This window comes from Crocuta crocuta, unplaced genomic scaffold, assembly GCF_008692635.1.
Source record: "Crocuta crocuta isolate KB4526 unplaced genomic scaffold, BGI_CrCroc_1.0 scaffold266, whole genome shotgun sequence".
Lineage (NCBI taxonomy): Eukaryota > Metazoa > Chordata > Mammalia > Carnivora > Hyaenidae > Crocuta > Crocuta crocuta.
The window spans coordinates 1,819,900-1,830,206 of record NW_027531005.1 but is presented as its reverse complement, the minus strand read 5'-3'; the positions used below and the strand labels follow the sequence as shown (position 1 = coordinate 1,830,206).

The following is a 10,307-nucleotide window of genomic DNA, read 5'->3' as shown; positions in this document are numbered from 1 at the left end:
CACCTTGCCTCTCTTTCCTCTGAATTTCTTTTTTGTTTTTCGAGTCTCTCTTTCAGACCCTCTCCTTAACTTGATGTTCATATCTAAGTGTGAGGTGCTAAACAGCCAATTGGGAGTTCCTGTGCACAAGTTCATTAACGGGCCTTGGGCAGTGAGCCAGAAATTTCAGCGGTCCCTCTGTGTCTGTGCCTTTCGTTCTTTTTCCATGGGCATGCCTCTTTCCCTGGAGTGGAATCCTCCAATTTCCTTTCTAGAGAGTACAAGCCTGACTGTCTGTGTTCTGGGAGCCTGCAGAGTGAGGAGACCAGGGGCATTCCAGTGTTCACTGAGTTTACATTTCAGTTTTGTTTTCAGTACGAAGCCTCTTCCCTGTTCACTGTTTTGCCTGACATTCTGAGGGCAGCACTTCCTTCAGAGGATAAACTTGGAGCTTCTGTCTGATTGAAAGAGGGGTGTACACCTAGTTGTGTTGGAGTTGGGGGTTCTAGATCTGGGCTTTTAACTGTTCATTAGATTTGCTAAGAAATTTTTTTTTTGTTTATTTTTGAGAGACAGACACAGTGTGAGTGGGGAAGGGGCCGAGAGAGAAGGAGACGCAGTATCTGAAGCAGGCTCCAGGCTCTGAGCTGTCAGCACAGAGCCTGATCCGTGGCTCCAACCCATGAACCGAACCCAGAACTGTGAAATCATGACCTCAGCTGAAGTCAGACACTTAACCAGCTGAGCCACCCAGGCACCCCCTTACTCAGATTTCCAACCAAACCTGTTTTCTGCTCCATCCCTCACCCTCAGAGATTTCTGGGGCTTCCAAATCCTGTTTTTCCTGGTTTTGAGACTTGAATTGGCTTCTTTCTCATCCACCGGCCCTTCTACTCCACAGGGCCAGAGTTCAGTTTCTTAGTTCTGTTAAGTCAATTACCAGCCATCCGTCCATTTTCCATATTCCAAAATTTGGCTGACATCTAGACTCTGTGTTGACTCTCTTCCAGTATCTTTGCCTTGTAGGATTTACAGATGATTTTTTATTTCTCTGCTATCATTTTGGTGAGGTTTGGGGAGGAGCAGAAGTTGTGCATTTACTCTGTCAAATCTAACCATCTCCTCAAAGTTTTCACTGTTTCCATCTGAAGTTCTGTTTTTTTATGTTGAAGAATCCTTCCATACTCCATCATAAAACTATTCACCTACAGTTTTTCCTAATTATTTTAAAAGGGTTTTTCCATGTAATCTAGTTTCTTTTAAGATGGGGTGGGAATTTTGAATCTAACTTTATTGGTTCTACATGATCTGCGGTGTCCTTACATTACTAGAATAGCCTGCCCTTCTTTTCCTGATTGGTAGTGTCTCTACTATTACTTTAGAAGTTTCCATATATGCTTGGGGCTGTTTCTGGGTTTTCCACTTTATTCTACTGATCTATTTGTCTATTCCCAGGGCAATAATACTCAGTTAGAATTGCTCTATAAAAATCTCAGTACTTATTTTTAGATCTTTACTTTTCCATCTGAATTTTAGGATTGTTTTGTTAAGTTCTACAAAATATATCATTTAAGGGGTTTAGTTAGAATAATAAATGCTGCATAAGTGAATTCAAGGTGAATTTACATCTTTACAATTTTGATGTTTGTCATTTGTAAAAGTGATACATTTCACCATTTATGTAGGCCTTTTATTTCCTTAAATCCAGCTCTTCAGTTTTCTTGCACCATTTTGTTACATTTATTCCCAAGTAATGCACACTTTTGTTATTAAATGAATCATCTATTTTCCATTATATTTTAAAATTAGAGACAGCTGCTTACAGGAACTCTGGAGTTTTGCATACTGTACTTGCTTCCAATAAGCTTGCTACACTCTTTTATTAATTCTAATATATTTGTTGATTCACTTGAACTTTTTACCCACATGATCCTATCATAGCAAATAAAGACATTTGTTTTCTTCTTAATTCCAATAGTTCTTATTTCTTTTTTCTTTGTCTTGGTTAGGACCTCCACCCCATTTTTTAATTGTAGAGAGATGATAGTCATCCTTGCCTTTTCATTGATTATAATGAGAATACTTGTACCATTTCATCATTAAGCATAATGTTTGCTATACCTTTCTGGTAAAGGTCTCTTATTACATGTTTAGAAAGATTTTGTTGCTGGTTTTTCAAGAGCTTTTGTTTTTTCTATATAAGATTGCTAATTTTACCAAGTATTATTTTTTTTATCTCTTGAGATGATCTTTCTCTTCTGTCTACTTTTTTAAAAAAACTTTTTAACCACTTACATTGTATAATACATCACTAGATTTTCAGATTTGGACCATCTCTGCATTGGCCTTACCTTGTTTTTTACACTGTTGGATTCAGGATGTTAATTGTTTTCATCTAGGCTCAGAAGTATATTTAGTATAGTTTTCCTCTTTTTGTGCTATCTTTGTTGTCCAGTTTTGGCATCAACATTCTACCAGTCTGATTTTATTGTTTTCTAAACTTGAGTTTCTGGAAATACTTCATTTGAGTAAAAGAAGTTGTGTGTGGGGTGGTGAGGGCGCGGGGAGGTGGAGGTAGTTTGCTGCCTTTTAAAATGTTCAAAAGATCTGTTTCATTCAATAACGTAAATATTTTAAGCTGGAAAATGTATTTTTTCATGGAAGTAAATGAAGCAATTCTTTTTTTGAATGAAAAAGGTGTGGCCTGCTTTTACTTTTCCCCAGTTGACTTGCAAACAAAATGTAATTGCTCACTACTTATCTACATGATTGCAAATACTCAGTTGGAACTGAAAAAAAATAGTGAATCATCCAGATGTTTCCAAATGTCTCTTTAGATTTGTTATGGTTTGATTAGGTAGATGTATCCTATGCTAGACAAGCTGTTCTTTATCTGGGATGGTCTAAGTGGGAAACATATTCCACAAAAATTTCCTGTATAAATCTTGTGTATTTTTAGTGTTGTTTACAAATGACTTCTGGAAAAAGTAAATACTATGAAAGTGAAGTTTCCCATAGTAGAGATTGGCAACATCTATCTTCTTCTTTCTTCTTTCTAATGAAATTTGTTAAATTATCCTTCCAACCATATGGTTCTTGCACAGTGTCAATTTTCAAATACACAAAGAAGGCTGAACGATTGCTCATCCACTATACCCTGAAAATGAAGTATTCAGAATTTATCTAGGGAAACATACTTCTCTTTTCTAAAGACAGAACCCAAAAATATTTAGCCATTTATCTTCTAAAAACCATGCAAAATGCATGTCCTGTCCATGTTTCCTGCTGATAATATTTTCCCCATTTGTAGTGCAACTTTTCTTTCCTCTGGAAAGCTGGTACTTATTTTATTCATAGATTGCAAATTATGCCCTGATCTGTTTAACCAAAAGGCATTACTCACACAAGCGGGAAGAATGTGGCTTAGGATTGAATCAGCATTGGCCATGGAAAACAGTACATTAAAACAGGCCTCACTGAGTCACGGACCATATGGCCTAGAGAGCATGGGTCCCAAACATCTCTGGACACAGGTCATATCTTCACACAGACATCACCAGCTGAGTTATTTTCAGAGGTCATTGATACCTGCGCTATAACATGTCCAAGCTCAGCAGCTTACCAGACTATGAACTATTATTCTGTCGTTACAACCTGTGCAGATATGGGACATCCCCAGTAGCAAAATTGGTTGTGTTCCCAAAGTTTATTTCCAAATCATTCACTTGGGATCAGAAAACATTTTACCATAGGAACAAGTTTATAAACGGTGGTGCTCCACAAATGTCTGGTTGAGCCACAGTGTCCTTGAAATGCTGCATTGACTGTACTGTTCCCACCAGTCATTATTTATTCTGTTTCCCTGGGAAAGTGCATTCTGAGTTCTAACTTGGGATGCTTGCAGCTCACCTCTCCCTCTGCCTGGCAGCCTGCTCTGTAGCTTTTTTAGGCTATGCTGCAGTAGCAGTTGGGAAGAGGGGATGGGCAGCCTTCCCAAGAATGAGATGAGCATAGATGCCTTGCTATAGATGCCTCTGGGTAACTGGCTAATGCTGGAGGCCTGAAGAAGGAAACCACCCAGGTGGATCAATTACTTCCCAAGTCTTCAACCTAAGGAACAAAGGGCAGGCACTTGTTCTTAGGTAGAGATTATTTTCATGTCAGATCTTCATAAATAGGCTTATACGGTAAAATCTAAGGCTTTTGGAGACCAAGCTGTGGACCTATAGTTAGCCAGGGAAAATATTTTAAGTCTTCTTGGTCAGTGATGAGACAGTTTCCAAACACATGGTGATAAGGAGACGGAAACCTAGCACCTAGCTCCTGGCCTGACAAATAGTAAGTGCTCCTAATTTTATGTTGTTGTGACTGTTGAATTAAGTACTGATGGACGAAGTGAGTGATTTCTTTACCAAAAAGTACAAGACCACAGGTTGTATGCACATATGGGCCAGTTAACTTCATTCTGATTCAGCATTGCCTAGTTCTGACCCTCTCATAGCACACATCCTACCAAGGAAGACTTGGTCGGTGTACTTTCAAGAAGTCGCTAGAACAGCAGTGCCATCTCTGTGGGCATACGCAGCACCTATACCAGTCCCAGAGGAGGTGCTGGTCTCTTCACGCCCTCTCTGTTGTGCAGTTGCTAAAGCAATGTCTCCCTGTTGCCAAATCCGAGGAGACAAAGGGGAGGTGGAGAGAGAGGTGATGTGGAAAACCAGGAGGCTCGCCAAGCCTGTAGGACCCTGCCTAGCTGAGTTTCTGGCACTACACTTATTCTGGAAAACATTACCTACTAAAAAAGACCTAAGCTTTTTTTGTCAGTTGTTTTTATAACACATGTAGACATATTTTTAGGGGGCTGTGCCTCTTTCAGGTTAGAATTTAGTCTGTACACCAGACCTGGGTCCTGGCCATTGCAAGCTTTAAAATTGTAGAACAACTTAATTTCATTTTGTATACACAGCTACTTTTCAAAGAAATATGCTATTAAGGCTCCCTCGATCAAAAAGCCTTCCCCACCCCCACCCCACTAAACATATGGACTATTAACTTCTCGTTTCATAGACCGTGCTTTCTTTTTTAAAGTTGCGCTTGTGTTCTACAAGACAGCCTCTTTCTCCAAGATTAACATTTCTTATGATTGTTCCTGACAATGGATTCACTTCCAGAGGCCCTGCTAAGGATAACCAAAAAAGGGCATGTAGCTGGCTGGTTTTGGCAGCCTGCACGCAGTTTCAGAGCTTTTTAGGTCTTGGTTTTTCTGATGAGTGATTTCCTGAGCATGCCTAGGGAATGACAGGCATCTCCACAGGCAGGCTGCATCCACCTCGGCCGGGGTGTCGTCATTGGCTGCCTATTAGAAAAACTACAGGACAATGCATACCACCGACTGCCGACTGTAAACATAGGGGATATGTGTTCACTTAGCATGGACTTCTGGGAGGGGCTAAGGAAGGGCGGTCTGGAGTTTTATTGAATAGAGCAGTGTGTATTAGGCTGCCTGCCTGCCTGCCCTCTTGCTGTGCTCCTGCTGGAGAAATCAGTCCTTCCTTTCCGACTTAGTCCCCAGGAAGAAGTTGCAGCCTGAGAGGTAAGCCACCGAGGGCTTTCTTTTAATCTCTTCCGGAGAGTCTGGGGGCTTTCTCCGGGTTTCAGTCAGCATTCCTGCTTAAGGTAGCTGGAGATGCAAGATTGGAAAAGCCAATAAACCATGCAAATTCTCAGAGCCAGACTGGGCTTTGCTGCCCTGCAGATGTTCCCGGAAGAAAACAGGATGAGATTTCAAGTCCTGTTCTTGGAGCTGGGACGGGAGGAGGGATCACATAGAGACTTATACTCTGGGACCCTGACAACCTTGATAAGGAAAGCCTTTTGTTTGGGAGTGCGATGTGGATTCTACCTGATAGCCACAGGCCAGGGTCAGCAGGCGTCCCGTGCCAGTCTACCCACACCAGTGGTCTCGCCTGCATCTTTTTTTTTTTTTTTAACCAGAGATTTAAAGAGGTTTTGCTTTAGAAACAACAACTCTTTAGGTTAATGAGAAGCCAAAACGTAATGGTTCTTAACCAAAAGAATTTGCATATTATTCTGCTACCAGTATTTAAGACTGGACTTCTCGACCTGCAAGGAAATAAGGTCAGAGTTTGTGGAAAGAGCATTTAGCACCAGTTGGGTTAATGTAACTGATCTGATATTTGCCAAGACAGGAAGATGCCTACCAAGGTCTGTTTCCTATAAAACCTAATAAAGAGAGAATGCATGTGCTAGTGGGTGTGTTTTTAGAAATCGCATTTAACATCCTACCAAACTATTTCTTCACAAATCTTATTTTTCTGTTTGAAATGTGCCCCTGACTAGAGAATTTGAAAAGATGTAGTTTGCAAGTGTGTTCCAGAAAGGGAGAAGCAGGCTTTCATTTCAAGATAGTCAGACGTATTTGGGCATCTTAAACAGTAGTACAAGGCAGCCAGTTGGTAGTAGCCTAGAATTCCTTTTAGAAAGAGCTGATTGTAAAGGGTGGGGGCATTTTTGTGCTATGGTAATACATGGTCAAAAAAAGTGGATGAGAATAAAGTACTTGGTATTCATAGATCCCTTCTGTTAATAGGGCTATGCAGATGGACTTGTAAACTGGAATAGTAAAATCTTTCTAATGTGTTTGGCAAAACCAGACGTGTATGGTTAGAGCTTGAGGGAGGACTAGGTGGTATGTGGCAAGAAGGGCAAGCCTGATAATTTTTAAATAAAGCTGGATATTAAAGGTTTCCAGCTCCAAACAACTGACTCCGTTTGACTTTATTCTGTCAAGTGAGGTGGCTTTGTGTTGAGATTCATTAAATGATCTTTTCTCTTTGTATTTAGAAGTTTGGGGATAATTTTCTTGAGAATGCCTCTCTCCTCCTAGAAGTGATATATGAGAACAGAGTTCCCTGTGAATTTTCCTGGAACAGTTCTGAGTAAGTGTGGGAGAAAGGGCTGCAAGCGAAGGCTATAGTTTGATTATTGTCCTTCCCTCAAAGAGATCAAGTTCCAAACTATTTTCACAGTGTTTTTAATGTCAATCAAAATATGGAGAGCAATTTCTTTTTCAACTGTTCTCTAAACCATGTAGGGAATGCAGTTTGGAAGGAAATCTATAATCTTGGGATTTGAGTATAAATTCCAGTTTGAAACCAAGATTTCCAAATCCCTGAAAGTTCAGACTTTGCTGCCACCACTCTCTCCTCTTTTCCTTGTGTGCTCCCCATCCCCCAACAACCACAAGAAGGCATTTTTTTGAAATAAGTGTTCTACTTCCTATAGTGATGTGATAGAGCAAGGGGATTTGATATTTTACTTTGTACTGAACTTTAGGCGGCTCTTTGTGCTACTTTCCTCCAGTTGAATATTTGCTAGAACATATCTCCTCAAATGGGGAGGTAAGTGGAGCACAATGAGACTGCAGTGCAAAAAAAAAATCATTTTAACAAAACTTTTTAATAAAGAGAAACACAGTGGCGAGGGTCTAGAACAAAAAGTCACTAATGAAAAATGGATCTCAGTACACACAAGGAATGTACAATGAATTGATCCATAGGTAATATTCTGGGTTGTTTCCATTGTTCAAAGCCAGTGGAGTAAATAGAATAAATTGAATAATTCAGATTGAAAAATTTCTTTAAATAAATACACAATTCTTGCATTAAAGAGAACAGGTTCAAATTGCAGCATAAAGGATTTAAATGAGATACATAAAGCTTGTCCTGATGGTGAGGCTATTAACAATTCTGATTGGCTTCTGTGACTGGCCTGAGGATTTCCTGCTCTGTGACAGATAATATAGGTTAGTCCTGGGTCCAACCTGGGTGGTCTCTACTTTGAGACGCCTAAAATGCACCTCAGTAGGACTTTTCCTTTTTAAGTTTATTTATTTGAGGAGAGAGAGAGAGAGACGACAAGCAGGGGAGGGGCAGAGAGAGAGAATCCCAAGCTGGCTCCATGCTGTCAGCACAGAGGCTGACGTGGGGCACAGTCCCAGGAACCATGAAATCATGACCTGAGCTGAAACCAAGAGTCAGACACACTTAACTGACTGAGCCACCCAGGTGCCCTTCGGTAGGTCTTTTTTAAAAAACACACATAATTGTCATGGAGACAACCTCATGGTTGCATGGCTGTTCATCAGTGATTCTTTAGAAAGGCAGAAAAGTGACACAGAGGCGGGCATGTAAAGGAATTAGCTCGATCCCCATCCGCCTGCAGTCTATCACGTGTCTTGGAAATGTGCTGGGGTGAGGCCATGGTGGGCGGACAGGGGAAAATGCTGACCAAATGGTATGCAAATAGCATGGTAGGCCTAAGGAGGAGGTTAGATGTTGCCAAAGAATTTTCAGAGTTTAAAAGAGTTATCTGGGTAAATTCTCTTAGAGCCTAAAAATAGAACTATTAGATACTTCCTGAAAGTCCTTTGAAGCTAATCCAAGTTTGCCTTTAGAGAGATGCCCATAGGTTCTGAGTCCTTGGGTAATTGAAGGAGATACTTGTAGCTCGGGCTTAACTTAGGAGCCCCACCATGAGAGCTCAGTCCCAGCACTAGTTCCCTTCTCGGATAGCCCAGACCTTTGAGGAAGCCATCAACTCTTCGACCTCATGGGTGGAATGGGCATTCTGCTGCTTCTCCTACCTCGCATAGTAGTTAAGATGTCCAAATGAGATGAGGCTGTTTGCCCCTCTTTGCTGTAGGCTATATGCTTCAACATGTGTGCAGTCTGAGGCCTCTGGACATTATGTTCATCTTGACTGGTACCCTCCACTTCTTACCTAGTATCCCTGATTATCTGTTCCTTCCTCATAATTGAGGACCCTTGAGTGGTCCCTCCTGAATCCTAAATCTTTCTAGAACCCTGAGCTCAGAGTCCAGGGAATACTGGTCCACCCCAGTATTGTCTAAATTTTGGCCTTGGTGATCAGTGACCAAGAGAACACAAGTATCAGGAGGCAGAATAAGGTGGGTCGTCAGTGGTGCAAGGCCCTATCCAGGAACCAAGAAGTCTGAAGATCTGGTTGAGTAGAAGACCAATGACAAGGTGCTGACAACAGAAAGGCCTTAGTAAATGAGGCAGCTTCTTTGCCTCTAGCCAAAAGCATGGAACTAATCCCAGCATGTCAAGCCTGGGCCTCGCAGAGAGGGTGAGGTAATCAGGAGCACCTGGCTGTGGTTCCTGTTGGTATTGAGAGCAGACTGCTCCATGGATCTAGCCTCTTCTCCTCTGTTTCCCTCAGTCTTTAGCATCCCCAGCTGGCTCTCTTGTGACTGACCCCTGGTGGCCTCTCTAACTTCCCTACCTCGGGTCCTCTATCTCTCCCAGCTTCCCTAGCCCCTCCCTCCAGCCCACACAAGGGCTTTCCTGATCCAACACTGACAATTTGCAATGCCCCAGCTTTAGGATGAAGCCCAGAGAACAGCAGAAGGGTCAAGATAGGGGAAGACCTCTTCAATTTTTTGAGGCAGAGCGAGGAAAAGTTACAGCAGCCAGAGTAGATGTTGGAGCAGCCTCTCTGGAGACGAGTCCCTCTGCTTTTCACCCCCAAACTCACCTTTGGCTGGCAGTGCGTGGTGTGGGGGGAGGGCAGGAAGGAAAGGATGGATGTTGGCATGTAGGGAGGTGAGGGGGCAGCCCTGGCAGTTCTTCCCTGCGTTACTGCCATGGATACCTTTGAAACTTGATAAAAACTCTAAGCCCTCGAGGTCCTTTGTGAACCCACCTTTTGTTATTGGCAGGTGAGAAGCCATGAGCCTGGGGAGGATGGGCTGGGGAGTGAGGTAAGGTCTTGATTCCCATTGGAGATAAAGGTGGATGGGAACAGAGCATGGGTGGAGGTGTCCCTTCCTGTTTGCGAGACTTTCTGAAGGAAGAAAGGATGGTGTAAATACACAGATACATGGAAGGAGATGATGTCATATGGCCTCCATTTCAAAGAAAGGGAGATCATCTCTAGAGAAGCAGTTTTCGGTGGGGAGCTTGTGGGGACTGGAGAGGCTGGGGACGGCTCCGGAGATGCTGAGAGAACACCAAGAGCTTAATAAAAGGAGTGCTAAGCAGAGGTCAAGGAGTAGTTGGAGGAAAATAAATATTAGGGGGGAGGGGTATTTTAAATGAACTGACTATTCTTAGTAAGCACTCATTTAGTAAATGGGTTTTCTTTAAATACAAATATAGTATGTGTGTATGAATCTCTCTCTCTCTCACTGAAATATATATATATGTAAATATATAAATATATATATATTTCAGTGGTGGATAACTTGAAGATAAATTCCTTTTTAATCATTCCCTGAGGCTTCT

General features: G+C 41.8%; 1 protein-coding gene across 3 annotated transcripts in view; it reads left to right on the top strand.

Moving 5' to 3' along the window:
* Positions 1-5,463: 5,463 nt before the first annotated feature.
* Positions 5,464-10,307, top strand: part of CALD1 (caldesmon 1) — a 183,591-nt gene continuing 178,747 nt past the window's right edge. For 2 of the 3 annotated variants that reach the window (XM_077770705.1, XM_077770702.1), the window contains exon 1: positions 5,464-5,572. The gene's annotated coding sequence lies outside the window, so the exon portion shown is untranslated. Of the gene's footprint in view, positions 5,573-6,843; positions 6,939-10,307 lie in introns of all 3 variants that reach the window. The other variant, XM_077770704.1, reaches the window with a different exon arrangement.